Genomic DNA, 25,139 nt, shown 5'->3' with positions numbered 1-25,139 from the left:
GAGGGTTGGTCCCCCCTTGCACCAGAAACCCCTTCCCCTGTTGTGCAAGGAAGAGGGGGACCAGGTCAAACCGACCATGCCTGATGTCCCCAAATCCCACCTTCTCCCCTGGATGAGGAGAAAGCAACGTGGATTCTGCAGGCCCCGGGATGGTAAATCTGCCCCTGTCAGGCAGGCTCTGCTGGCTGGGGACAAAGCAAACTACTCCAGCACCTAAATCTAATAAACCCAGGGGAGGTGGCAGCCGAGATGGCTGCTGTGAGGGCGTCCCAGGCTGGGTGAGGTTGATGGGATGCCAGCAAAGAGAAATGGGGGGAGTGGGCCCATTCTTCTGCCAGCCCCCAATTTATGTGCTCTGGGCCCCCCCTCATGACCCTCACAGGACCTTGGAGAATTTCTAACTACTCCTCCTAGCCTTGGGGACACTGTTCGCACACTCAGAGGCAAGAAGTGTCAGTGTATTGTTGTGGGTATGCCTGTGTGTGCAAGCTGTGTGTCTTTGCGTGCCCTGGCCCCTGCATCTGTGTGCCTTTGTGGGTGCACACTTTTGTGTTTCTGTCTCTTACCACATCTTTCAAGGATATGATATCTGCATCCTTTTCAAATAGCCCTTGGGGGGTAGGCTGTGTGGTCCATGTTCCCCTCCCCTGTTGAACGTCATCAAGCCTCATCTTCCCTTCTTGGATGTCAAGACACCTTGGCCCCTGCTGACCACAGAGCCAGTCCTGGAGGTGGTCTTGGGTTAGATGCAGAGATAAATGAAGGCCTGCAGTTGTGAGAAGCTAAGAAAAGCCGGTAGGTGGTTCCAAGTCCCTAACGGAAGAACACTCTCCTTCCTTCCTGCCAGTCAGCTCTTGTTCAGAAGAAAGATTTTAAAATTCTCTGTATGTAATCATATTTTTTTTTGCAACACATGTAGCCCTTTACTTTTTTCTTCCTCCACTGTCCTGGCCTACAGGCTGCACAGTGAGATAAGCGTGACACAAGTCCAAGCAGCCTCAGTCCTTGAGCCACTGCCTGGAGGGCCACCATCCCACACAGTCAGACCTGCATCAGAATCTGTGTAGGAGAAACGAGGCTGTGCTGTAAGCCACAAAGACTTCTAGGTTCACCTATTACTGCAGCACTAGGAAGCTTATCCTGACTAACACAGCATGAGGTCTGTCTGGAAAAAGTGAGACTATCACTAATGTAATGAGAACAGTTTGCAGGAGTCATCGATGTAACCTGGAGCAAGGAATCTGCATCGGATTTGGTGTTAAGCTGGAACATTCCTCTGTGGAAACTATTGGGATGATTCAGAAGGCCACAGCTATGGACAACTGGTGATTGGCAGCTTTATCATAACAACGCACCTGCTCATGCATATTTTGTGCAGAGTTTTTTGGTGAAACATCAAATCACCCAGGTGACTCGGCCCGCCACAGCCCAGATTTGGTGCCCTGCAACTTCTGGCTTTCCCCAAAACTGAAATCACCTGTGAAAGGGAAGCGATTTCAGACTGTCAATGAGATTCAGGAAAATAGGATGGGGCAGCTGATGGTGATTGGGAGAACTGTGTGAGGGAGGTCCCCAGGTGCCTACTTTGAAGGGGACTGAGGGTTCATTGTCCTATGTACAGTGTTTCTTGTATCTTCTTCAATAGCTGTCTCTTTTTCATATAACGTGGCTGGAAACTTTCTGAACAGACCATATCTCCATACCTATATCTGTATCTATATCTATGTCTCCACATTGGGATGCATTTGGCTTGACTATTCTAAGGTCCTATTCTTCTCTGAGACATGCAGACCCTGACCTCTTAAGGTCACATGAACCTAATTCTCTCCCCAGACCAAATCACTGGAGTCTCTGCCAAGGTTTGGTCTCGTCCTGACGGCCCCACCAAACCCTCTGGTGTTCAAAGAGGTAAGTCCAAAGATGCCACCAGCCCTTCCCAGGAGGGCAAGGCATGAAATAGAGTCTTGCTGCGACCGTGAACACTTGTATTTACCACCCACCTCAGAACTCAACCTACCCTATGCGGGCAACTGTTCCAAAGTGAACCCGCCCCCAAACCCTTCTCTCTAGATGTCTTTCTAGGCTCCGAAATCCTCCCAATTAAGGAAAGCACTTTGAAATTAACCAAAGCAGAGCCCCAGAAGTGCCCTTGGCATCAAGAAGCAAGGCGCCTAGAGAAGTTTATCCTGACTCTTGTCCAATTGAACTGCACACTTCTGTCAGGACCTGGGTTCAAACACCAGCTCTGGCACTTCCTAACAGTGTGAACTTGGACAAGCTCCTTAGCCTCTCTGGGCCTCATGTTCCTCACCTGTAAAATGTAGACAGTAATAGCTCCTACCATAGCGTTGTCCTGAGAATATACAGAACATGAAACTAGTCCACCCAAGTTATGTGAGAACAGCCCTTTATGGGAGCAGAATGGGGAATTGTACCTGTATTCAATTTTTTCCTACCTCATCTGGCAAAGTGTCAGTTCATTCTTCAATACAGTCATTGGTTTTGGTTAGGATACTGCCTCCAGAAACAAACTTGACCTGAGAGAATAGTCCTTCTACTCACTCTTGGTCTCTAGCTAAGACTGGCTTCTGAAGTGCATCAAAAATCAGGGATGGGAGGGAATGGGATAGGGAACTAGTGGATTTGGAGAAGGAGGAGAAAGAGGCATGCCAGTGCTCAGAGAAGCCATGGCCAAGTATGAGAAGCCCCAAGCGCTAAAGAGACAGCATGAAGGCAGGGAATAAATCACTTTTCCACTTGAGGTCCCCATTTCTGTCTGAGTAAAATACATAGGATGTATTGAAGGTCTCAAGTGGCTATGCAAAAACTTAAAGTACAGTGGACTTGTGAGATATGGTCATTGCCACTGTCATTGCTATGTATCCCTCTCCCCATGAAAGGCCTTACAAAACCACCCTCTCCCTCGGTGCCTCCCACACCTGCTCCTTTGTGGAGCCCCATATTATGTGGCTGGAGGAATTGAAAACCAACACTCCACAATTTCCAGCACTCTCCTGCAATCATTGTTTGTTTTCCAAGAGGGCAGCTTTAATTCCTCTGTAGGTGAGAGCCTGGCTTTTATTCCCTCTCTCTGCTGTCATGGAAACCAGCTCACTGGCAACTTGGCGTGGAAATAAGAACACAGTTTTCTTCTTTCACCAAGCAGAGGGAAGGCTGGAACAACTTCAGGGCAGGTGAGAGAGACCTCGCAGTTGATTTTCTCTCTCTCTGTGAAGAAACAGCCACTCAGAAGATGCCAACAAGGGAAGGGAGACTTCTGCAGAGCCCTAAACATACTTCAGGACCATGGAAAGCTCCCTATGAGCCGCCAAAGGATTGAGCAAGGGAGGCTTCAAGGTCTCCCAGACTTTTACAGAAGACCAAGGCCTAAAGGTGGGGGCTGTGCTGTATTTAAGGGTTCCAGAACCACAGAGAGAAAAGTTCAAGTGTCATTTAGCTCACAGGTGCTCTAAGTGTTTTCTGGAACACCACGCCTTCCGACATGTGACTCATTCTCTGCAGGGCGGAGCCCTGGTGCATACTGGGACCCATCACTCCAAATAATTCTGGCGCACCTCAAGGCTGGAGGCCAAAGGGTCTCGTGTTACACCCACATTTTTCAGATGGGAAAGTGGGCTCGTAGAGGTGACATGTATTTCCCAAGTTTAAAGACAAAGTTGGACCCAGAACCCCATATCTCCCAACTCCAAGGGTCTATCGTAACCACCCAGCACTGTTCTGGGTCCTGCCTGCAAATCCTACCCTAAGGACCTCGCTGGTGTTCTGGAGACTGAGCAAGGTAACCAGGCCTTAGTCGTCATTCTGAGAGTTCTCTTCTGTGAGGCCAGTTCTTCCTGGGAGAGGCAAATCATCTCACCACCGTATTCACAACTCTGGGATGCAACGCACACAGATACTCAATAAATGTTGGCTGAATGAACTAATCAATGCGAGTGCTAATGAATGAATGAATGAGCCAGTGCTGCTCAACAACAAAAAAATTATGTCTCTTAGCAGAACTAAAATACTCACATTTCTGGAGCACGTACGTACCATATGCCAGTTACGGGGCTAAGAAATTGACATTTATTGGCTCATTGAGCTTGCACAATAGTCAGGTACAGTAGAAACTATTATCGCCCTTAATTCAAAGATGAAGAAATGCAGCTGGGACAGGTTGAGTGATTTGCCCACAGGGTACACAGCTAGTGTGGCTGGAATTCAAACTCAGGAGAACTCAAGCCAAAGGCTGAGCCCCAAGCGACATTCTCTGGATGCACCCAGGAAAAGGCACTTGTCCTTATGAATGGCTTCTGTACACTAGGACATAGGTTGGGCAGGACATTCAGGCCCCTGTGATGTTTTTGGTTACTAGCCAGAGCCTCTGCTCAGGGATTACCAAAAAAAGGTTCCATTCATTCATTCATTCTGCAAACATTTGCTGGCCACCTGGTGTGTGTCAAGCCCTCCTGTAGATACTAGAGTACAGCAGCAAACGAAATAGATGAGGTCCCTGCTGTAGTTACAGGGGCAACCAGTGAACAGTGAACAAACAGGTGTTACGATCTTAGGCAGTGACGAGTGCTGAGAAGAATACAGCAGGGTTAGCGGTGGAAGGTGACAGGATCTGTTAGGAAACAGCAAAGAAAGCCAACGACACACAGCAGCTGTGTCATCAAGAGCCTCAAACAACATATCACAAAATAACGTGTCCTGCAACCCACTGTTTGTCATCAAAGCTCCCAAAACTCCTGAGGGATTCTCTCCACTGGACCGATCTTGTTCTTTTTAATGCAGAGTTTTCCATGTGTAGGTAGAAATAGAACGTGAGAGCTGGAAGCTGGGACTCCCTTGCCTGGCCTGCCAGGGTCTTTCTTCTGGGTAAGATGGTGCTGCTGTGAGCAGCGAGAATTGGCAGGAACACATGCTCAGGTCTCAGATCCCAGAAATAAGAACAGAGGCTTGTCCAGTGACTCTGGGTTCACTGGGACTCTCTGGATGCAAGTTGCAGACTCCTTCTAAAAAGGGACTCCGGTATAAGGATGCAGAAGTGTTCCAAGGAGCCCAGGGTCAAGGACAAGGCAGGCAGACTGCCCTCAGGACACCTGCTCTCTGTGTACCTTTGCCCCTCAGCCCATTTTCCTTCCTGCACATGGGCTGCTCCATGTATGAGACAGCAGACAGGACAGCTGCCTACAGCTCCTGAGTTTTATAGCTCTGCTCAAAGGCATCCCTCTGACCCAGGTCCTTCCTAGTCCCAATCCCAGATTCCCAGAGAAGAGTCTCTTATTGGCCCATCTGGGGCTAGGGTCTCCCCCTTTGGCCAATCGGCTCTGGCCAGGAAGAAAGGAACTTCACTGAACAACTGTGGCCACTGAGTAGCATGCCAGGCCCTCGTGCATCAGAGGAATGGGGTGAAGGGTGAAACTTTCTGGAAATAGGGAATCACTGTGAACTGGGCAGAATTTCAAACTGGCCATGACAATGCTCTGTCCTGGGCCCCAAAAGCAGAACAGGCGTATCCTCTGAGTGCTAAACAAGTTGGTCTGGGAAGAACTCAAGGTCCATCCTAGCAGGAAACCAGTGATGGAGGTGAGGGAGTTAAACCAAACCCATAAACTGTGAAGAGCACCCAACTCCACTCAGCACTCATTGAAATGGCCTCCACAAAGCTCCGAGGCGAAATTACAGATCATCACTGCAATTGAGTGAAATTGTCTATACATTAATATTCATGGTTATTAGAGCAGCTGATTCTCCTCTTTATAGAACGTGAGTGGGGGGATCACGTCAGCTGCTGCTCACTTCTCCTCCCTTAGATTTCTGCCGGGGGAGGCTGGCATGTGGAAGAGGGTGAGGCACAGCACTCAAAATCAGCCGTCAGTCGCTGAACGGCGGGTCATAATTAAGGGTTTTTAATTGCTTTGACCTCTTCAAGGGGGCTGGAGAGAAGTGTCTTATGAATATAAAAACACGCCCATGAGCCTCCAGGATTGGCCCTTTGGGACAGATAAAAGCAGGTGGTCTGGATGAGAGCAGCACCCCTCTGTGCTGCCCCCCAACCTACCAGGGATAATAATAATGACAACAATAACAACAATGGCTGCCATCACAGCCCACAGGAGGGTACTGCCAAGATGGGACAAGAGCACCGGCAGGGTGACCCGGGTGTCCATGCAAGACGGAAATGACAGTAGTAACGGGGAAATGGTCCCATTGATCAAACAATGAAATATACTGAGAATAATGGCAGCCATATTTCTTGCCATGGGAGAAGGGAGTTACAAATATGAAAAGAAAGGAAACAGCCCCGATGGTGTGGCTCAGCTGACTGAGCACCGGCCTTCAATGTGAAGGGGCCGTGGGTTTGATTCTCAGTCGGGGAACATGCCTGGGTGGCAGGCCAGGTCCTGGTTGGGGTGCATGTAAGAGGCAACTGAAATGATGATTCTCTCTCTCTCTCTCTCCCCCCTCCCTTCCCCTCTCTCCAAAAAATAAATAAATAAAATCTTTTGAAGAGGAAAGACAGAAAACCAGAAGGAACTCTATGGTGATGGATGAGAATCAGAGGTATCAGAGTTTTTATTATACAGAAAAAAAAATCTACAAACAAGTACAGATGCAAACATGTGTACCGGCGTGTGTACACCCATATACACACACCCTAGCTCTGTCCACCAGGGGCCCTCAGAGCTGTGATACCCCACTAGGAATAAACACAGCTCGTACCCAGATCCTCTTTTCTAAGCATCCTCCACTGACCTGAGTCAGGGCTCCTCTGAGAAATGGTTGAATCCCAGGCTGGCACAGGGACGGTACAAGGCGAACCTGGAACATTTCGTGCCAGACAGCAAGGAAGTGCTCACAGTACAACGGGGGCCAGAGCTGGGAACACAGCAGGCAGCGCGAAGGGCCCCCGCTGGCCAGCAACGAGGCGAACTGAGCATCAAAATAAATGCTAATGGTAATGGATTATAACCCACTGAATAAAATAGCGAAGAATGAGATCACGCTGCTGTGAAGAAATGAACAACGAAAGTGAACGTTTGATGATGCTACTGAACAGTTTCAAAGCAACCTCCCGCAAAAACGCTTACTCACAAAGTATTTTCTGAAGAGAAAAAGAGGAACTTCACAGTGGAACGGCTTGGCAGGACCACCTCGGTCACATGACCAAAGTGACCATCACCAGCAATGGGACAATTAGGAGCCACCTGACGGAACTCAGTGGGGACACAGCCTCAGTCCTGGTCCATTCCTGCCAAGGAATGGCGCGACTCAGATCTACTCACGAGGAAACAGCAGACAATCCCAGGCTGAGGGACATTCTGCAAAGTAAGCAGCCTGTCCTGGTGGAAAGTGCCCCGGTCACGAGAGTCAAAGGACAACTAGGGAATGTCCCAGACTGAGGGAGACTCAGAGATGGGACAACCGCACGCAGCAGGAGACCCTGAACTGGCCCTCCCCGCCCCAGAGGACACTGTTGGGACGAAGGGCGGGCCTTGGCTGGGGCCGGAGGGTTAGGTGGTGGTGATGTATCAGAGCTGATGCCCGGATCCGGTGGTTCGGTTGTGATTATCTGGGAGCCTTCTCGTTTTACGGAAATCGACTCTCCAGGTGTCCCTGGGTGTCCGCAGAGGACTGATTCCAGGACCCCCGTGGACACCGACGTCCATGGGTGCCCAAATCCCTTACTATAAAATAGTGTAGTGTTTGCATATAGCCCACGTACATCCTCCATATACTTTAAATCACCTCTAGACGACTTACAACAGCTCATACACTGTGACGGTATGTGAACAGTTGTTACAACATACTGTCTGGGAAATAAGGACGAGGAGGAAATGTCTGTACGTGTTCGCTACAGAGGCAGCCACCGTAAGCCCGACGTGTAGCCCACGTCAGCAACCATGTAACGTTTCTTCCAAATATTTCTGATTCGAGGCTGGTTGAATCCATGGAGAGCCACATGTACTGATTTCTGGGGTGCTGTGGCCATCAGCTGGCAAACTTTCTTCAAAATGACTCAGGGAAAAAAAGGTACTTGTATTGAATTTGCAACTATTCTATAATAATAACAATAACTGCCAACCGGACTGGCTCCTGTGTACGGTGCACTTTTCATAACTCCATGTCTACCCTACAATGAACCTTACAAAGTATTTCTAGTTTATTCCCATTTTATAGTTGAGGAAACTGGGGATCAAAGAGGTCAAGCATCATGCCCGAGGCCGTTACTTCTGCTCCTCTACGAGGCTTTATTGCAGCACTGGGGGACTGTGCAAGCACTGGGCATACAGTGAGGTGTCAGTAAGTATGTCCTACACCCATGGAGTTTCCCGTCTGGGGGCGGGAGGGGGGCTTAGGCAGTACCAGGAGAGAGAACGAGGAACGAGACAGCTGCAGGTGCTGTGAGAGCCAGCAAGGCACACGCAAGAGGCTGTGAAGGAAGATGATGTCGGGCATCAGGGCTGAGCCGGGACCCGTGGGCTTTGGTAGGCCTTAGCAGGATTTGGATCTGATTCTAAATCAATGGGAAATCATGAGTAGGATTAAAGCAGGAGAGTCTGGTTCATTTCTTTTTAATCTTCACCCAAGGACATGCCCATTGACTTCAGAGGGAGGGGAAGGGAAGGAGGAAGAGGGAGAGAGGCACTGATGGGTCGCCTTTCATTGGCGCCCTGACCGGGACCCAAACCCACCACCCTTGGTTTGTGGACAACGCCCAACCAACTGAGCCACACTGGCCAGGGCCTGGTGTGTGTTTTACAGGGACTCCTGAACTGTGGAGAGAAAATAAATGGGTTGAGAAGAGAAAACATGGGAGCCAAAGATCTAGTAAGTGGCAGGGCCAGTGTCCCCACAACTCTCCTGCCGCCTGGAGCGGCCACTCTGGGTGCCCTCCTCCTCCCTCTGCACGTGGCAGGCCAGCTCCCAACGTCCTGCCCGGGTCTTTCCCTGGCTGCTTGGGGCAGGTGGGCAGGGCCTGCGTTTCACGCTGCCTTCGCCCACGGGGGAGCACCCCTCCTTCGGTGACTTGTCAGAGTTCGCTGATTAATTCCACAGCTCGACCAATCAACAACAATTGAATAAAACCAGCCACTGCAGAGGAGCCTTGGGAAGTCTGTGTTCCATGTTGAAGGTGGGGGTCTCCGGGAGTAAGCGAGATATGGGAGACAGAGGTGGGGGCACACAGATGCCTTACACTAGAGTCAGTAAAGACCCCCGTTTTTGTTTAAGTCTCTTCCACTTGAAGTCCCCCCAGCGGTTGGCACCAGCACTGTCCGACAGACCTTCCCGGGAGGTCCCAGCCTGTGCTGCCCAGCACAGCAGCCACCAGCCTCATGTAGCTACTGAGCACTTAAAATGTAGTTAGTGTGGCTGAGAGACCGAATGCTTCATATCGCATTTTAGTTGATGTGACAATAAAGAGCCACTTGTGACAAGTGGCTACCATGCTTCACGGCACAAGCACGCACACCAGGACCGGCACTGGGGCACGTCCCGCCTGAAGGGACACCCGCACCCAGCTTCCGAGCTTTCCACAGTAAGGCAGCCCGTGGGAGCAGCGAATCACGCATCCAGGGCTGACCTGACCTTTGCCCCATGACCCTTGCCCTGTGGTCCCCAGGATTATCTGCAGAGATCCTCTCGCCCTCGCCCCTGGAAGCCCTCGCCCCTGGAAACTGTGAGGGTCCTTTACAAAGATGCCCAGTCACATCACTGAAAACAGACCGTGCTCAACTGTGTCACTCTTCCTGTCCCCTAACTGACAAGTTTCCAGTCCTCCCTGTGACAAGTTTCCTGGCCAACCCATTGTCACCGCAGCATCACCGACTGAACAAGGGTTTAGGCCAGGTGTGTGCGTGTGGGGGTGGGGGCGGGGAGGCCCAAAGCCAGAGGGATTGGGGTCTATTTTCTCCCCTCTTCGGGGACAGCCAAGGACCATAATCAAGCCGAAGGCCATTTCCCTAACTCCTGCTGCAAGGCCAGCTGATCAGCGCCTGCCGTGTTTGATTACGAGGGACGGTGTGACCAGCAGAGAGCACCTCGGCCCTGCGCCTCTCTGGAGAGAACGGGCCTTGGCCCTGTTTGAAAAATGCAAACACGGATCATTTCTTGAGAGATGATGAACAGCAGGTACTCTCCAATATGAGACTGTGGGAGGAACTTCCAGCCCAATTTGTGGTCCGACAGTGGTTCAGGTGACGAGACACAGGTAAGCTCAGGGCACCTAATTCTTTCCCTGATCTTTCATGCTCATGCGCAAGTCACGGACTCTTCACTGCACTCCAGCACGTAACTGACTCCATTCCTTCCTCCCACATCCGCACCTTTCCTCCAGCCCAGCCTCCAGCGTCCCTCAGCTTGGGACGGACACAGGCTTTCTCCAGGGTCTCCTTGCTGGCTTCCGGCCCCTACTCCCTGTCACCTTGAGTAACTAGCAGGCAGGACCGGCCATGTCCTGGTGCAGTAAAAATCGACCCCAAAATAGTCATTAGTTTTAATAATCGGGGTTCATTTCTTTTGTTTTCTAAGTCCCACCCAGAGATATGTTGATTAATTTGAGAGAGAGAGAGAGAGAAACATCAGTGTGAGAGAGGAACATCATACACACCCAACTGGGGATCAAAGCTACAACTTAGGAATGTGCCCTGACTGGGGATCAAACCTGCGACCTTTTGGTGTACGGGACAACACTCCAATCAACTGAGCCACCCAGCTGGGGCAAGGGTTTACTTCCTGCTCACAGTAGGACATTCACTCCATCTCCCCACTTGCAGGATTCAACCACCACAGCCTCTTGGGCCAGGTTGGGACAAAGGTCAGGAGGCTGCGGAATCTCTGAGGGGGACAAATGACCATTTCTGTCAACTGCCTTTAAGCAGTTTATGTCAGGAGGAAAGGAAGACATGGGACGCCATGGTGCTTGTGTGATCTGGCACACGGTTTGCTCCCACTGCACTGGTTCGGCCGCCCCAGAACGGCAAAACGGTGCATGCTAAGCGCTGATTCATTTGAGATTTTAATTGATGATTCTTTGAAGGGAGAAAAGGCTATGTTTGCTGCAGAGGGGGACAGGCATGCCGATTTTTGTTGTTGAGTAAAGATTTCACACCAGCAGCAGAGTCATCTGATAACCAGGCAGGAGAGATCTTTTCCCGGCCTGGCCAGTGCCTACTTTCACGCCCCGTAAGAAGATCTAAAAGGTGGCTTTTTTTTTTTTTTTTGTAAGCAGCCTAAGCAGAAGCTAGGAGTGGAAAGATGCAGACCCAGGTGGAAGCCAATCCCAATTCCACCAATTAACACCTGCGTGTGACTTAGCGGAGCCTCGGTCTCCCCATCTATAAAATGGGAATAGAAATAAGTTGCTTGAGGATTGAGTGGGAGAGGAAAGGTACATGTAATAGACACTTGATATCGTGAAGAGTGGGCTTTTTTTAATGCTCGGGGGTTGCTTGGCCTCCTGTTCTCTTCCCCGTTTCTCTGCAAGCCCACCACTGCCCATCCTTCAGAGCCACCTGCTCCAGGAAGTTCTCCTTGACTTGATGTCCTCAGCTTACCAGGACCTCAGTCACCTCAGAATCTCCACCCACTATTTAGGCCTCTACTCTGAACTCTGGCAAAGTCAAGTCTTGTCTCCGCAGCGAGACCACAGTGTCTCTGGAGTTGGCACCAAGCCCTCATTTCTTTGTGTCCCCTGCTGTGTCTGGCAGGGGCTGGACACATGGCTTGGTACCAGCCCCTGCGCTCCAGCCCCATGATTAGTGTTCAGGCCACCCTAGGAGAGCTAAGTGCCCATGAGGCCCCACCACTCCCCCTGCTTCAAACAACAGAAACACGCTCTTACTCTTCCAGAGGACGAGGTATCTAGAACCCAGGTGTCAGTAGGTCCCTGCTCACTCAGGACACTCTAGGAAGGAGTCCCTCCCTGCCTCTTCCAGGTTCAGGTGGCTCCGAGCCCTGCGTCTCCTACCCAAGCAGACAGCAGAGCCCAGGCTCCTGGAGGACGCCTCTCATCAAGGACACGGGCTGCCGGAAGCCAGAAGCAAGGCCTCCAGCCTGCAACGTGCTCAGCACTCTACCGCCCCATAAATCCCGTGGCCGGCGGCATGATGAGGACTGAGTCAAAATGCAAGAAATTTAATTTCCCAGAGCTCAGCCTGCAGGGCCTTATAAACTCACTGCCCACCCCCAAACCAACAACCATAAACACGTGACGAAACACCAGGTGGCTTCCTGCTCCCCAGAAGTGGTTCCCGGGCCCAGGACAGAAGCCACGTCCGGCCCCAACTACCTGTGACTTGAACGTTGTAATTCATGTTCGGCAGAGCTCTTCCTGATGGCCCGCGCTCTTTGTGGCTGTACCAGTAACAGTGGCATGCACCGGCCAGGCTGCTGGTGAGTCCAGTGCAGAGAGGAAGAGAAAGAGGAGACCCACAGAAACAACTTTGCCCACACTATAGTGTAAAGGCACGTGACCGTGGATCTGCACGGTGCATCGGGCTTTTCATCCACATCCATGTCCTTGACCTCTCTTGACCCTTGAGCTAGGTCTAGGAGAAGAGCAAAGCAAGGATTGCTCGCTTCATTGATGGAAGGGGAGAGCAAAGACCAGAGAGGGAACTCACCGACTCATGCAGCCCCCAGAAGCTCCAGAACCTGACCCCAGATGTCGGGAACCCTGGTCCCCTCCCATGCCACTCGTGGCGATGCTGGGAAAGCTGGTATGATGGCAACTGTGCCAGAGCAGCAGCAGGAAGGAGCCAGGTCAGGTTCAAAGAAGACCTTCTAGAGCATTCTATCATCAACAACCATCTACAACGTCCTCTTTTTCTGCAAGGCTGTAAGAGGAGAGAGCCCTTTTCTGGGTCGGCTGGAACCCAGATGCGAGAGTGAAGCACCTCACCGTCCCCTGGAAACCCAGGCTCTGCGGTACAGACCAGTACTTGTCACATTCCAACGTCAGCCTGTCACCAGAGCCTTATCCACACGCAGACCCCCAATTCAGCAAGTCTGGGCAGGCCCTAGAATTCTGCATTTCTGCCCAGCTCAGCGCACACTAAGGCTGCTGATCTCTGGGCCACGTGTGCGTAAGGGGCAGCAGGCAACTTGTGCTAGGGTGCTGCTTGCTTGGAAGGACCAGTGTTGGGTGAGGACCCTCCCAGGGGGCGGTTGGGGGGAGCCACAAAGATACTGAGATCAGCTGGAATGGGGGCCACCCGCACCCTGAGGCTGTGACAATTGGGTGCTTCACACTCAGGGACTGTGGGCCGATGGCCTCATCTCCTCAAGCCCGTTTTCTCATCTGTGAAACACAGGCTTGGTGGGGAGGGGGTTGAGTGGCCTAGTACCCGAGCTTTCCTCTAGTTCTGACATCCAGGACTCGTGGAAGAAAAAAATGCAGTTTCCATCTAGAAGATCCCAGCCTGGCCCTGGTGATGGGCCCCTTGCTCAGCACCCGTTCCCCATTCGTCAGCCTTCAGGGCCTCATCGTCCTGTGGGGAACCTTGGCCTCTCTCTGTTGGTGGTTTTAGATGGGGCTGACCTTGCCCTCAGCTTCAAGGTGAGCACATGGCCCAGGTCTGGCCAATCAGAGTGGCTCAGGGGTGGGCCTATAACTGAAGTTAAGCCAATGAAATTCAGCCATGGGACTTTGGCCAGAACACCGAAGGAGAAGGTTCTCCCTTTCTATCGGGGTCACTAAGCTGAAGTGTTGAAGGGCTCCTGGATCCAGCCATGCCTAAAGTCAGTGCTTGGGTCTTTCAGCCAGCAAATTACTTTGGTCGAGCTGATTTGAACTCACTTTTTAAGGCTTTCCATCAAAATAATCCTCATTCACACTCTGGATTCTATCCCCAAGACGAGACAAAAATCCCCTCTCACATTCAGACACACAGGCAAGGACGTCAGTGGCTTCAGTCGGTTCCGGAATGCCAGAACTGGGAGAGCCACTACAATGTCAGAGGGCCAAACTGAGGCCCAGAGAGTGAACTTGACTTTGCCAAGGCCACACAATACAGGACCAAAGCAGGACCCGTGCCTGGTTCAGAATTCCTTCCTCTATGTGCCAGCAATGACGGCGTCAGCCACCTTATGTCGCTGGAGGAGCACCGAGCAACAGCCCTCAAACGCGCCCTTATCACACTCTCTGAAATGCCACCATCGGGGACCCAGACCTCACTGTCTTCTGCCTCCACAACGTGCAAACAAAAGCATAAGCCCAAGAAGGAATGACACCAGGCTTTCTGGTAGAGCCGTGCAGCTCAAGAGGCTGTGAATTACCACTGGGTGACTTAACGGATGGGGAAACTGAGGCTGGGAGCAGGACCGTGACTGCCGTCTCTGGGTCCACAGGGGCATTTGAAAAGCTGACACATCTTTGGTGATGACAGCCAAAGGGAAGGGGGAGGTGGGATGAGCCTAGGGTCACCTGGTTCCAACTTCCCTGATCCACCCGACCTCATGTGGGTCAGCTGGAAGCTGGGGGACCACCAGCTGACCAGGACACAGGCTCTAGACTGGCCACCTCTCCTTCAAGGGTCTGACGAACCCAGCGAGCTTTAGCTGCTTCCTCTCTGTGGTGAGAACCTCATATTTTGCCCTTAAGAAATGGGTGTTGACATCTCTTTACACTATTAGAGAAAATCACCAGCCAAGAAATGAGCCACCACTTTTATTTATGGTAGATTTCCCAGAACTCCGAGAAACACTGTGCTTTTCTGCATAGACCTGAGACCAAGGCATAATTTATCACAATACATCAAACTTCACAGTACATAAAACTCTCCCTACCTTGTAATAACATACAAAGGACCCCTCACCCTTTACATAAATTACTTAAGAATGCCCCCCTGCACGCACCTTTTCAAAAGGATTTCTGTTCTGGGAAAAAAAGTTTCTAGCAGCGGCAGTCTTTGCAGTGGCTGCTGGGACAATTAAAATGGGAAAGAAAGAAGTTATAACACAGCACCCTGTGGGAAAGGAACCCATCTCATGGCAGCCTAGAGCAGAAAGGGTTGTTCTAACCACGAAAGGTCACCTTCTTGTTGAAGTTTAGTCTTTCAAGGTGAGTGACAGAAAGAGAGCAATGTTATAAACAGCCAAAGGACAAGGACTGTATTGGTTCCGGTCAGCATCATATCCATGGCACCTCATAGATGCTTAGTGAATAGCAGTTGAAGAGGGAGGGAGGAAGACCGGGAAGGAAGGTGGAAGGGAGTCTGTTTACACAGAATGTGAATGTATCCGGTATCCACGGCCACAATAGTGCTGTGTAACAAGTGACCCCAAAACTCAATGACTGAAAACAACTACTATTTTTATTACTACTCACAAGTCTGCAGGCTGGCCAGCGGGTCTTCGGCCTCAACTGAGCTCACATGTCTGAGAGGCGGCAGGCTCTCTCCCACATGCCTGTGTCTCTCATGTTGGGTCTGGACATGCTTTCTGGCCAACCCAGGCACACCCTCACGGTGACTGCTGAAGTCCAAGAAAGCAAGTAGAAATAGGCGAGCACTTTTTCCAGCCTCTGCCTGCACTGCTTGCTACTATTCTATTGGCCAAAGAAAGTCACATGGTCGAGTCCAGATCAGGAGGGGCTAGGAGTTATAGAACAAAGGGCATGGATCCAGGAGGACATGAACCAGGACCATCCACGCAACCAGCCTCCCAGTTCCCGCCAGACCCGGAACTCACCCCAAGCCCCACCTCCCATTCGACGGGCTTTTAGCTCATGGAAAAAAAAGAGCAAACAAAAGTCTACCGACCCCATTCTCCATCTGGGAAAAGTCAGGGCCCAAAGTCAGGCTCTTCAATCAGAGTCATATTTATTTAAACCAGCAGTTGCAAATCCTAATACCTACAGGAGACAGGCAGGTAATAATTACTGAGCCAGACCAGGCGGGGAGTGGAATGAACCAGAAACCACCCTCCCTGTCTCCCCAGCGGTGGCTTGGCCGCCATTCAGCTCAAGCCAGCAAAGGCCTCCCGAGAAGGCAGACCCAGGGGGTGCCGGCTCAACTAATTATTTCAAGGGCAGCTGGAAATAGGCATTTTGAAGTGAAGTCATATTTTCAAGCTAGGCACTTTTTAGAAAAAAAAAAAATTAAGCACATTCTGAGGCCTCCCTGGCTGTAGGCCTGTGAAGACCAGCTCTTATTTCAAATGCTGCATTTTAGGGATCTCAGGCCCAGTCTTGAATTTTGTGAATTCACTTCACCACGGGTGAGGGGTCAGATGTTTTCAGAGCAAATGCAGGCTAGAACTGGGTCTATCTTATTACCACTTTTTCCCCAGCCCAGAACAGGGTCTGGAATGTAATACTCGTTAGAGGAAGAGGAGGGAAGGAGGGAGGGTGGGGGGAAGAAGAGACAATGGGGGAGAAATGAACATTTTAGGAGCATCTGCTACATGGTACGCAAGCCTTTTATACCTGTGCTGTGGGATGAATTCTGTCCCCTCAAATTCCTATGTTGAAGCCATAAACCCCACACGACTGTATTTGGAGGTGGGACCTTGAAGGCGGTAATTAAGGTAAAATGAGGTCATAATGGGAAAGCCCTAATCTGGTAGGACTGGGTCCTCGTAAAAAGAAAAAGTCCTCCCAAACTCTCACCCCACCGCCCTCTAACGTGTGCTCAGAGGAAAGACCACGTCAAGGACAGGAGCTGCCGTCCGCAAACTAAGGAGAGAGGCCCCACCAGAAAGCAACCCTGTTGGGCCCTTGACCTTGAACTTCTGTCTCCACAACTGCAAGTAAATAAAAGCCTGCTCTTTCAGCCCCCGAGTCTGTGATATTCTGTTATAGCTGACTTGTACAGTACCCGGTCCCATTCGATTTAAAATGCAGAGAAAGACGTGACATAAATCAATGCCCAACCCAGAGAAAAGTCAATTACAGTGTATATTATTTTATAGTTTACAAGCCCTGGGTGCGGGGACCAATCTTTGCCTCCATTTCTCAAATGAGAAGACCAGGGCTCAGAGAGGCTGAGAGCCTGGCCCGAGGTCACCAGGGGAAGGAGAACAGGTCACAGGTCAATCCTGGATTTTGGGAGCACTCTTTCTGGGACATCCCATCCCAGGGTCTCCCACCTTAAACCAGGTCTGCCCTGGGCGATAGGGCCTCTGGGCACTCACCTGCCCCGGGCTGGAAACTACCTGCTGGCATTTGTGAAGGGCCAGAAACGCCTGGGCATTTCTCCCAGGCAGCCCTGCACTGATGGCTGCTGGGTGCCTGTGTGTGAAGCCAGCGCCCTCTCCCAGGCGTGGGTAATTTTGGGAGGACGCCCTCCAGGCCACGCCCACAGGATCAGGCCAAGGCTACTCTCCAGGGGACAGGATGTGGCTGAAATTGTGCCTCCTGACCCTCCCTGCCCTGCCTCCCCAGATCCTTTCTCATCTCCCGTGGGACACACATGAGGTTTGTCCAGGAAGAGCCCAGCCATTGTTCATATAATGAGAATGGTTTGTGTGACATCCGTGTAACCCAGCAACCAAGGAGGGTAGACTGGAATGAGCATGCGTGAACGGTGACGACTTCATTGTACTGATCAGAGGGGTGGTAGATGCCGTTGCATTCAAAATGACTGAGCAAGTAGAACAACAAATCTGCCTCAAATTTTGCATTAAGCTTGAACATTCCTCCATGGAGACTATTCAGATGATTCAGAAGGCTGCAGCTATGGGCAACTGGTGACTGGCGGCTTCATCACGACAATGCACCTGCTCCCGCATCAGTCTCGTGCAGAGTTTTCTGACGAAACTTCAAATCACCCAGGTGACTCAGCCCCATTGAGTTGACCCCAAATGGGTCACCTGGGTGACCCACTGTACAGCCCAGATTTGGTGACTTGCGACTTATAACTTTTCCCAAAATTAAAGTCACTTTTGAAAGGGAAAAGATTTCAGACAGTCAGTGAGAGTCAGGAAAATACAATGGGGCAGCTGATGGTGACTGGGAGAACTGTGTGAGGTCCCAAGGTGCCTACTTTGAAGGGGACTGAGGCATCATTGTCCTGTGTACACTGTTTCTCGTACCTTGTATCTTCTTCCATAAATGTCTGTATTTTTCACATTACGTGATACCTTCTGGACAGACCTGGTAAATCCTGCCTCAAGGTCTTCTTCTGGGAAACCCAGCCCAAGACCAAGATCCCTTGAAGACTGATGTCCCACAACGAGGCTGGTTTTCCACCCCAGGTCCTGGTACAGTGAGAGCCAGACAGGGCCCGGGCCTGCAAGGAGACACACACCTCTGGGGGTGTCCCAAACCACGCAGCTATGCAGCTTCAGGGACATCTGGGGAGAGGCGTGGGAACAGAGCCTCCATGGCAACAGGGATGAGAGAGAAGACAATGAGGCCCTTCGGCCTTCTTTGACCTTGATGATTTCATTGTTACACTGTTTATGTTCCATGTTCAAAAACCATTCAGTGCAGATTTTTTTTCCTGAAAAAAATCACCCAAAGATAAAATAAGCCATCAGCATACTTGGGTATCTCCAGCCAGACCTGGTGCATATGTTTAAACAAAAATCAAGCCATCCCGCATCGAGGGGAGGTATGGAGGCGGCAGAGGAGGGTGAGCTCCGGGGCCAGACTCCAGGGTGTGAATCTTGGCTCCACACTTACCGGCTGTGTGACCTGAGGCAGATAACTGCACCTGTCTGTGCCTTTCTTCATCTGCAAAAAGAGGATGATAATAATATCTACCCGAGAGGGCAGTCTTGAGGAATAGATGAGTTAATGTTGAGAAAGCATGCACAACAGGCCCCAAGATCCCAAAGTTCTGCACCAGTATCACTACCAGCACCACCGTCACCGTCATCGCCATCGGAGCTGTTGTAACTCGCCCTCGGAAACCAGCAGCTTCTGGCAGGATCCGGCCTGCAGATGTGTTTTGTTTGGTCCAAGTAACATTCTTCGGATCTATCCAGATGCCAAAATTTTGAATTCCGGAGACTTCATGTTCAAAGGCAGATTTCTGGCTTCTGGAAAAAGCGGGACGATGGGCGACACCTGGCCAGTGCAGTCACAGGGCAACATCAGCGGGAGGCGGGGCCTCTGCACTAGCCCCACCCACGTTTCTCCCCTCGCCCACGCACTGCGCCCGGTGAGGCCTCCGCAGAGTGGCTCTGCTTCCCAGCACACAGTGAACACGCCCTTGAGCGTCGCTCACAGCACTTGCTGACTTTCATTTTCGCTGTTACGCTCGTCTCAGATTTTTCCTGATGAGCAGGGGGAGGTACCGAGTTTCTCACCTTCATAAATAACTGCATTGAACATCCTGGGACCTACAACTTTGGGTCATTGGGGACAAGAGCTGAAACACTGCAGACGCTCACAGTTAGAAAGATTTAAGATGGGAATAGACCAAGAAAGAGAGCAGGTGGCAAGAGAAGGAGCCAGGCTGAGAAGGGGGCGGGGACATGCTGGAAGTCCTCAGGGTCACAGCTGGGTCTCCTTTCTCTCTTCTACAATAGCAGTTTAAAAAATCAAAATGCATTGCACAGCCCTGGCTGGTATGGCTCAGTTGGCTGGAGCATCATGCCATACACCTGAAGGTCATGGGTTCGATTACCAGTCAGGGCACATGCCTCAGTTGCAGGTTCGGTCCCCCATCTGGACACATTTGAGAGGCAACTGACAGATGTTTCACGCATTGATGTTTCCCTCCCTCTTTCTCCCTTCCTTCCCCCCTCTCTCAAATCAATAAGCATGCCCTCGGGTGAGGGTTTTTTAAAAAATGCATTGCACAGACCCCAAAATCAGGGTCCTAAGATGCAGGCGCAATCTGAGGCTCCGACAGCCAAGTTCAAATTCTCGATTCATCTAATGGCCCAAGGCAAATCTCTCCTGTCCTCCCAGGCCTTGTCTCTCTCCTTCAGCAAACTGGGACAAAGGCCCAGTCTTCCGCCCAGATGGCAACAAACAGTTCAGCTGCTGTGAGGGTTGAGCAGAATATCCAAAATAAATCCCGGTTGAAATGTTCTTTTTTCCAAGAGTGAAGCAATAAGCATTCTAGAAGAAAGCCCCAAAGAACATTTATAGTCATTTGAAATTAAAACCACTATATAAAAAAATAAATAGAACAGAATGCAAAATAACAGAGGAAAAAAATATCTACAACACGCATGACAAAGGAATTACTTTCTAAAAGAGAGAAGCCTTTTATAATCCATAAAAAAATTGAATTCAAAACAAAAGCACCGAGGAAAGAACACAAACAGGCAATTTCAAAATTATGCAAATGGCTTCTCAACTAATCATCAAAGGTCTATCAATTAAAACTGTAAAGTGCTATCCCCCCCCCCATTCGTTCGTCCAAAATCTTTAAGGTTAATAATATTCAACAAGGGGGAAGCTCTGAGAGGCAAATTGCTACAGTAGCTCAGGAGGGCAGTTGGGCACCAGGGAAGAGGCTGGGTACTGGGCATGCCCTTGGCCCAGCCCTCACTCTGCAGGGAACTCATTCCCCAGAACTATCTGCACCCCCTACAGCATTTTGGGTATAAGGACGTTCACTGTGGCGCTGTTCACTGTGGTGCCGTTCACTGCAGGGGCGACGGTTCATTCTAGGTGTCCAACTGACTGGCCCCGGGGCATGCAGATTACATGTGATTTCTGGGTGTGTCCATGAGGCTGTTTCTGAGTGAGATTAGCATTTGAATGGGGGACTCCCTAAAGCAGATGGCCCTCCCTGATGGGGGTGGGCACCATCCAATCTGTTGAGGGCCCAAATAGAACAAAAGGCAGAGGAAGGGGAAACAGCCCCCTTTCTCCTGACTCTCTGATTGAGGTGGGACTTAGCATCTCATCTACTGCCTCAGAGTGCGTTTGCACCATCGGCTTCATGTGTTCTTGGGTTTTCAGCCCTGGGCTGAACTGCACCACCTGCTGTCCTGGGTCTCCAGCTTACAGACGGCAGATCACGGGACTTCTCCGTCTCCGTAATCATGGGAGCCGGTTCTGCGTGATAGGTAGAGAGGTAGACAGATGGATGCTGGATGGATGGATAGACAGATAGAGCTCCTACTGGTTCTGGTTCTGTTTCCCTGGAGCACCCTGACTTCTGCAATAGTAAGTACTGGAAACAATGTCACCAAACGCAGCTGGTTTTTTTGTGTAGTTGGTTTAGGACCCTGCTCTCGGGGAGCAGGGCCGAGGAGTCGGGCAGTGCATGGGGAATGAGGAAGCACCAACACAAGTTTGCACTACCAAGCTGGCCACAGCCACCTGACAGGAGCAGCTCACTCCCACAGGGTCTTTAGAGCAGGCCTGTGAAATGCAGCCCAGAGCCACCCACCTAGGGCCAGAAGTGGGGGGCACGCTGCCCCACCAGTTCTTGTCTCCCATTGGTCAGGGCCATGCACGGGCCATTGACTCCCTAGCACCTCCAGGTGGCACTTGCAGAGATTGCAAGCAGGTTCCTGAGGGACCTTCAGAGAAGCCCCAGCACCGTGTGGCCATGGCTAGAAAAAGATTTGAGGACTTTCCCTCATCCTTTTCAAATTTAAATTAAATCATGTCACTACTGCTCAAGATGCTCCAAGGGCTTCCATCACCCTTAAAACACAATCCGAATTCCTCACCATTATCTGAAGGGTCCACGGGATCCGTCCCCCACCTAGCTCCCCACCCCAGCTCACGCTGGTCTCCCCTCACTCTGCCTGCACTGCAGCCCCTCTGACCTTTGGTTGGCCCTCCAACACGCCACGCCCTGTCTTCCCCAGGGCCTTTGCACATGCTGTTCCTGCACCTGCCACGCTCTTCTCCCTGCCCCCTACCTGGCTCACTCACTCCTTGTTCTCCTTTATGTACTAACAAAAATGTCCTTCTTTAATAGAAGCCCTCCCCCTGCCACCTCGGCAGCCAACACGAAGTCTGTCACCCCAATTTCTTCTCTCCCATGGCGCCCTGGTTTGTTGACATCCTAAGACATCCCCCCGAGGTTACTGCAGGGCCTGTCAGCCTTGCTCGGGCAGATGCATCTCATGTCCACAGGTGAACACCCAGCCCTGCACCTGGCACCTGTCAGACACCAAAGATTTGTTGAATGAGGAACGACATCAGTGAGAGCATCTACTTTGGAGGTCCTCGTGCTGGGTTACAGCTCCCCCTGGAGGCTGCTTTGGGTTAGGTTTTCCAGAAGCAGGTTCTACGGTAAGAATTTGTGTAAAAATGATTAGGGAATGTTCCCATGGCAAGCCAGTAAGTCAAGTCGCACAGAGGGTAGCCTTCGCCCAATCTTCCAGGGAGCTCTGGGGACAGTGCAGGTCCCATGTTAGAGGTGACCAGGTCGGAGGCAAGGACCTGGAGCATTTTTGTCAGTATCACTGATGGGATTGCTACAGAGGCGTTAGAACTGTACAGAGGTGTGTTCTGGTTGGCAGTGATTGGAGGAGGATGTTGGCAGGTAATGTCCAAGGATGCTAAATGCTGTTCAATCTCTCCCCCAGTCCCACACAGTGAAAAACTGCCACTCCAAACATCGCAAGCCCCCCTATAGGGGAGCGCTTATTACTTCCAATTCCTCATTTGACAGATTTGGAAATTGAGGTAGAGAGGGGAAGTGACCTGTCCAAGGCAACACAGCAAAACAGACACAAGGGTGGGAACTAGAATGCTGGTCTTTTCACAGTGGCCCCTGAGTCTTAATTCCTCCTGAAGCCTGAAAGAGAATACTCTAAGCCCCAAGTCCAAAGCCCCTCCTGGATTTCTCAAGGGGGCCCCAGATCCCCTGTCCTCTGCAGGGGAGGAATCAAACTTGAAGACATCAGAAGCCAGGCCCAAAGCAGATGTGCGCGTGCAGATAAGGGAGACAGTTTTCCACCAGACAAATCCATGCCCTGCTCAGTTTAGACATTAAAATGAACCAAGTTAATTTCATGCCATATGCAAATCCTCGCCAGCTGTTGGCCCTGTAATCACAGGAGACTTAATGTAATAACTAAACAAGAACAAACACGCCGCACATCAGGCTCCAGGCAAGTCCGTCAACAGCAGGGCTTGTGTTCCGGGGTGCTCCGCAGTGTGGAGCGTGCACAGCGGGTATCTGGAAGCCCGGATGCCTGCCATCGCCCTCACCAGCATGCCTGCTGCCGTGAGAATAAATGATGGCTAAGGACTGAGGGGGCCGTTGCATGCTCTGAGCCCCCACCCACCGTGAGCATCTCCCTCTGGGCCCTACAGCTTCTCCCCAACTGTCAAGGTTCAGATGTGCCCAGCCATCTGGACCCAGTGCTCAGAAGGAGCCCAACCATATCTCTGGCTCACTGGAACCGAAGGGGTGGGACGGAGGCCACCGGCAGGGGCAATGGGAGGAGGCTGGTCTTCCAACCGGAGGACACCACGGTCCTCAGACTGCTCGATCCAAAACTGATAGCAAGCATTCATCAAATGCTCACCAGGGGCCAGGAGCCAGGCCCACCACCTCCTGGAAATTATCTCAACGTCTCCCAAAGCGTGGACGGTGATTTCAGGTCATCTGTTCTTTCGCTCACTGCTTCATTCATTCCACAAACGTTTAGGACACATCCGTGACGGGCCAGGCACTGGGCTAGGGACATCGCAGCAAACAGAACACACAAACACCCCTGGCCTCGGGAAGCTACATTTCTGGTGGGACAAACCCATTTTAAATGGGATCGCAGAACCCTTTGCCCCTCCCATCGCACCCACAGTACTGCCTTGGGGCAAAGCTCTGTGTGTGAGAGTTGATTTAGAGGAACTACGGGACAGGGTGAAAGGTACTAGTGTTAGTCTCGTTTTGCAGCTCAGGAAACTGAGGCTCGGGGAGGCCCGGCCTGAGGTCACACAGCTGGGATGTGGTGGAGTTCAGATGTGAACCCGGGTCAGGCTTCAGATCCGGTGTTTGAACCTTGGGGCTGAGACAGAGTGACAGGTCGGGTGGCCCATTTCATTCAAACACTTGGTTCTCGGCCACCAAAAATCCCTGTGCACATGGCCTGTAGCCGCTCTCTGAAAATCCTGCCAAGAGGTTACACAACTTCCCCTTGTTCATGTTTTCAGGTTAAGGAGGATTCAGCCTATTTCACATCCTTCCTTAAGTTTGGGGGCCAGGACCCTCATTCACAACAGCCTGATTCAGGGCCCTCGACGATGACCAGGTTCCCACCACAGGGAACCCCCTTCCACCCCCAGAACCCACAGCTAATGCCCCAGCCCCAACTCCCCAGCTCCATCACAAGTGCAGTGTCCGTGACCCTGTCTGTTACTGGCATGCAGGCCTCGAAAGTCTTTAAACAACAGTACATGATATATCAGGCTGGCCTCCCAGCTGTACACAAGCTCATATTAAAAGTGAGCACTAGCCATGTTCTTCAGCCTTCGAAGGGAAGAAGATGCCCAAACCTGCTACCGTGTGGACAACCCCTGAGGACGGTGTGCCAAGGGGAATAAGCCAGTCACAAAGAGACAAAGGCTGTGTGAGTCCACTTACAGGAGCCACTTAGAGTAGCCAGCACCCTAAAGACACCAGGAGGAAGGGGGTCTCCCTGACTAGGGGAGGACAGAATGGGAGCCCCTGGGAAATGGGCAGGAAGTTTCAGCTGAGGAAATAAAAGGAGTTACAGGCATGAACGGCGGTAACGGCCACACAACAAGGCAAATATGCTCAACACCACAAACCTGTCCACCCAGACTTGTTAAGATGCTGAATTTTGTCCTGTGTATTTTACCACAATAACATAATAACGATAAACAAGGGCGATATCTAGACTAGCAGACGGTGAAAAGTGAAAGTATTTCTATACGCATGGTTTATGGCTAAAAAATACTGTAGAAACCTGACCCATATTACAGGCTCAAGGAAACATCTTTGCGATGTCCAAGAGGCAGTTCTGAGTAACTCTCATAAAAGAGAAAAAGAAAAGGAAGAGGCTTCCGGTCAAGATGGCGGCGTAGGCAGAGATGGCTCACCTCTTTGTGCAACCATGTCCAAATTACAACCAAAATATAGAACAACCATCACTCAGGAATGTCAGAAATTGAATTGAAAGGAAGTCTAACAGTTACAGAAGAAAAAACCACATTCATCCAGACTGGCAGGAGGGGCATGGACGTGGAACAGGCTGGCCCCACACCCATGTGGATAAAAATTGGGGAGGAATATCCC

This window comes from Artibeus jamaicensis, unplaced genomic scaffold (assembly GCF_021234435.1).
Source record: "Artibeus jamaicensis isolate MK-2021 breed Jamaican fruit bat unplaced genomic scaffold, CSHL_Jam_final contig_525, whole genome shotgun sequence".
NCBI lineage: Eukaryota > Metazoa > Chordata > Mammalia > Chiroptera > Phyllostomidae > Artibeus > Artibeus jamaicensis.
Note: the sequence above shows the minus strand (reverse complement) of the source record.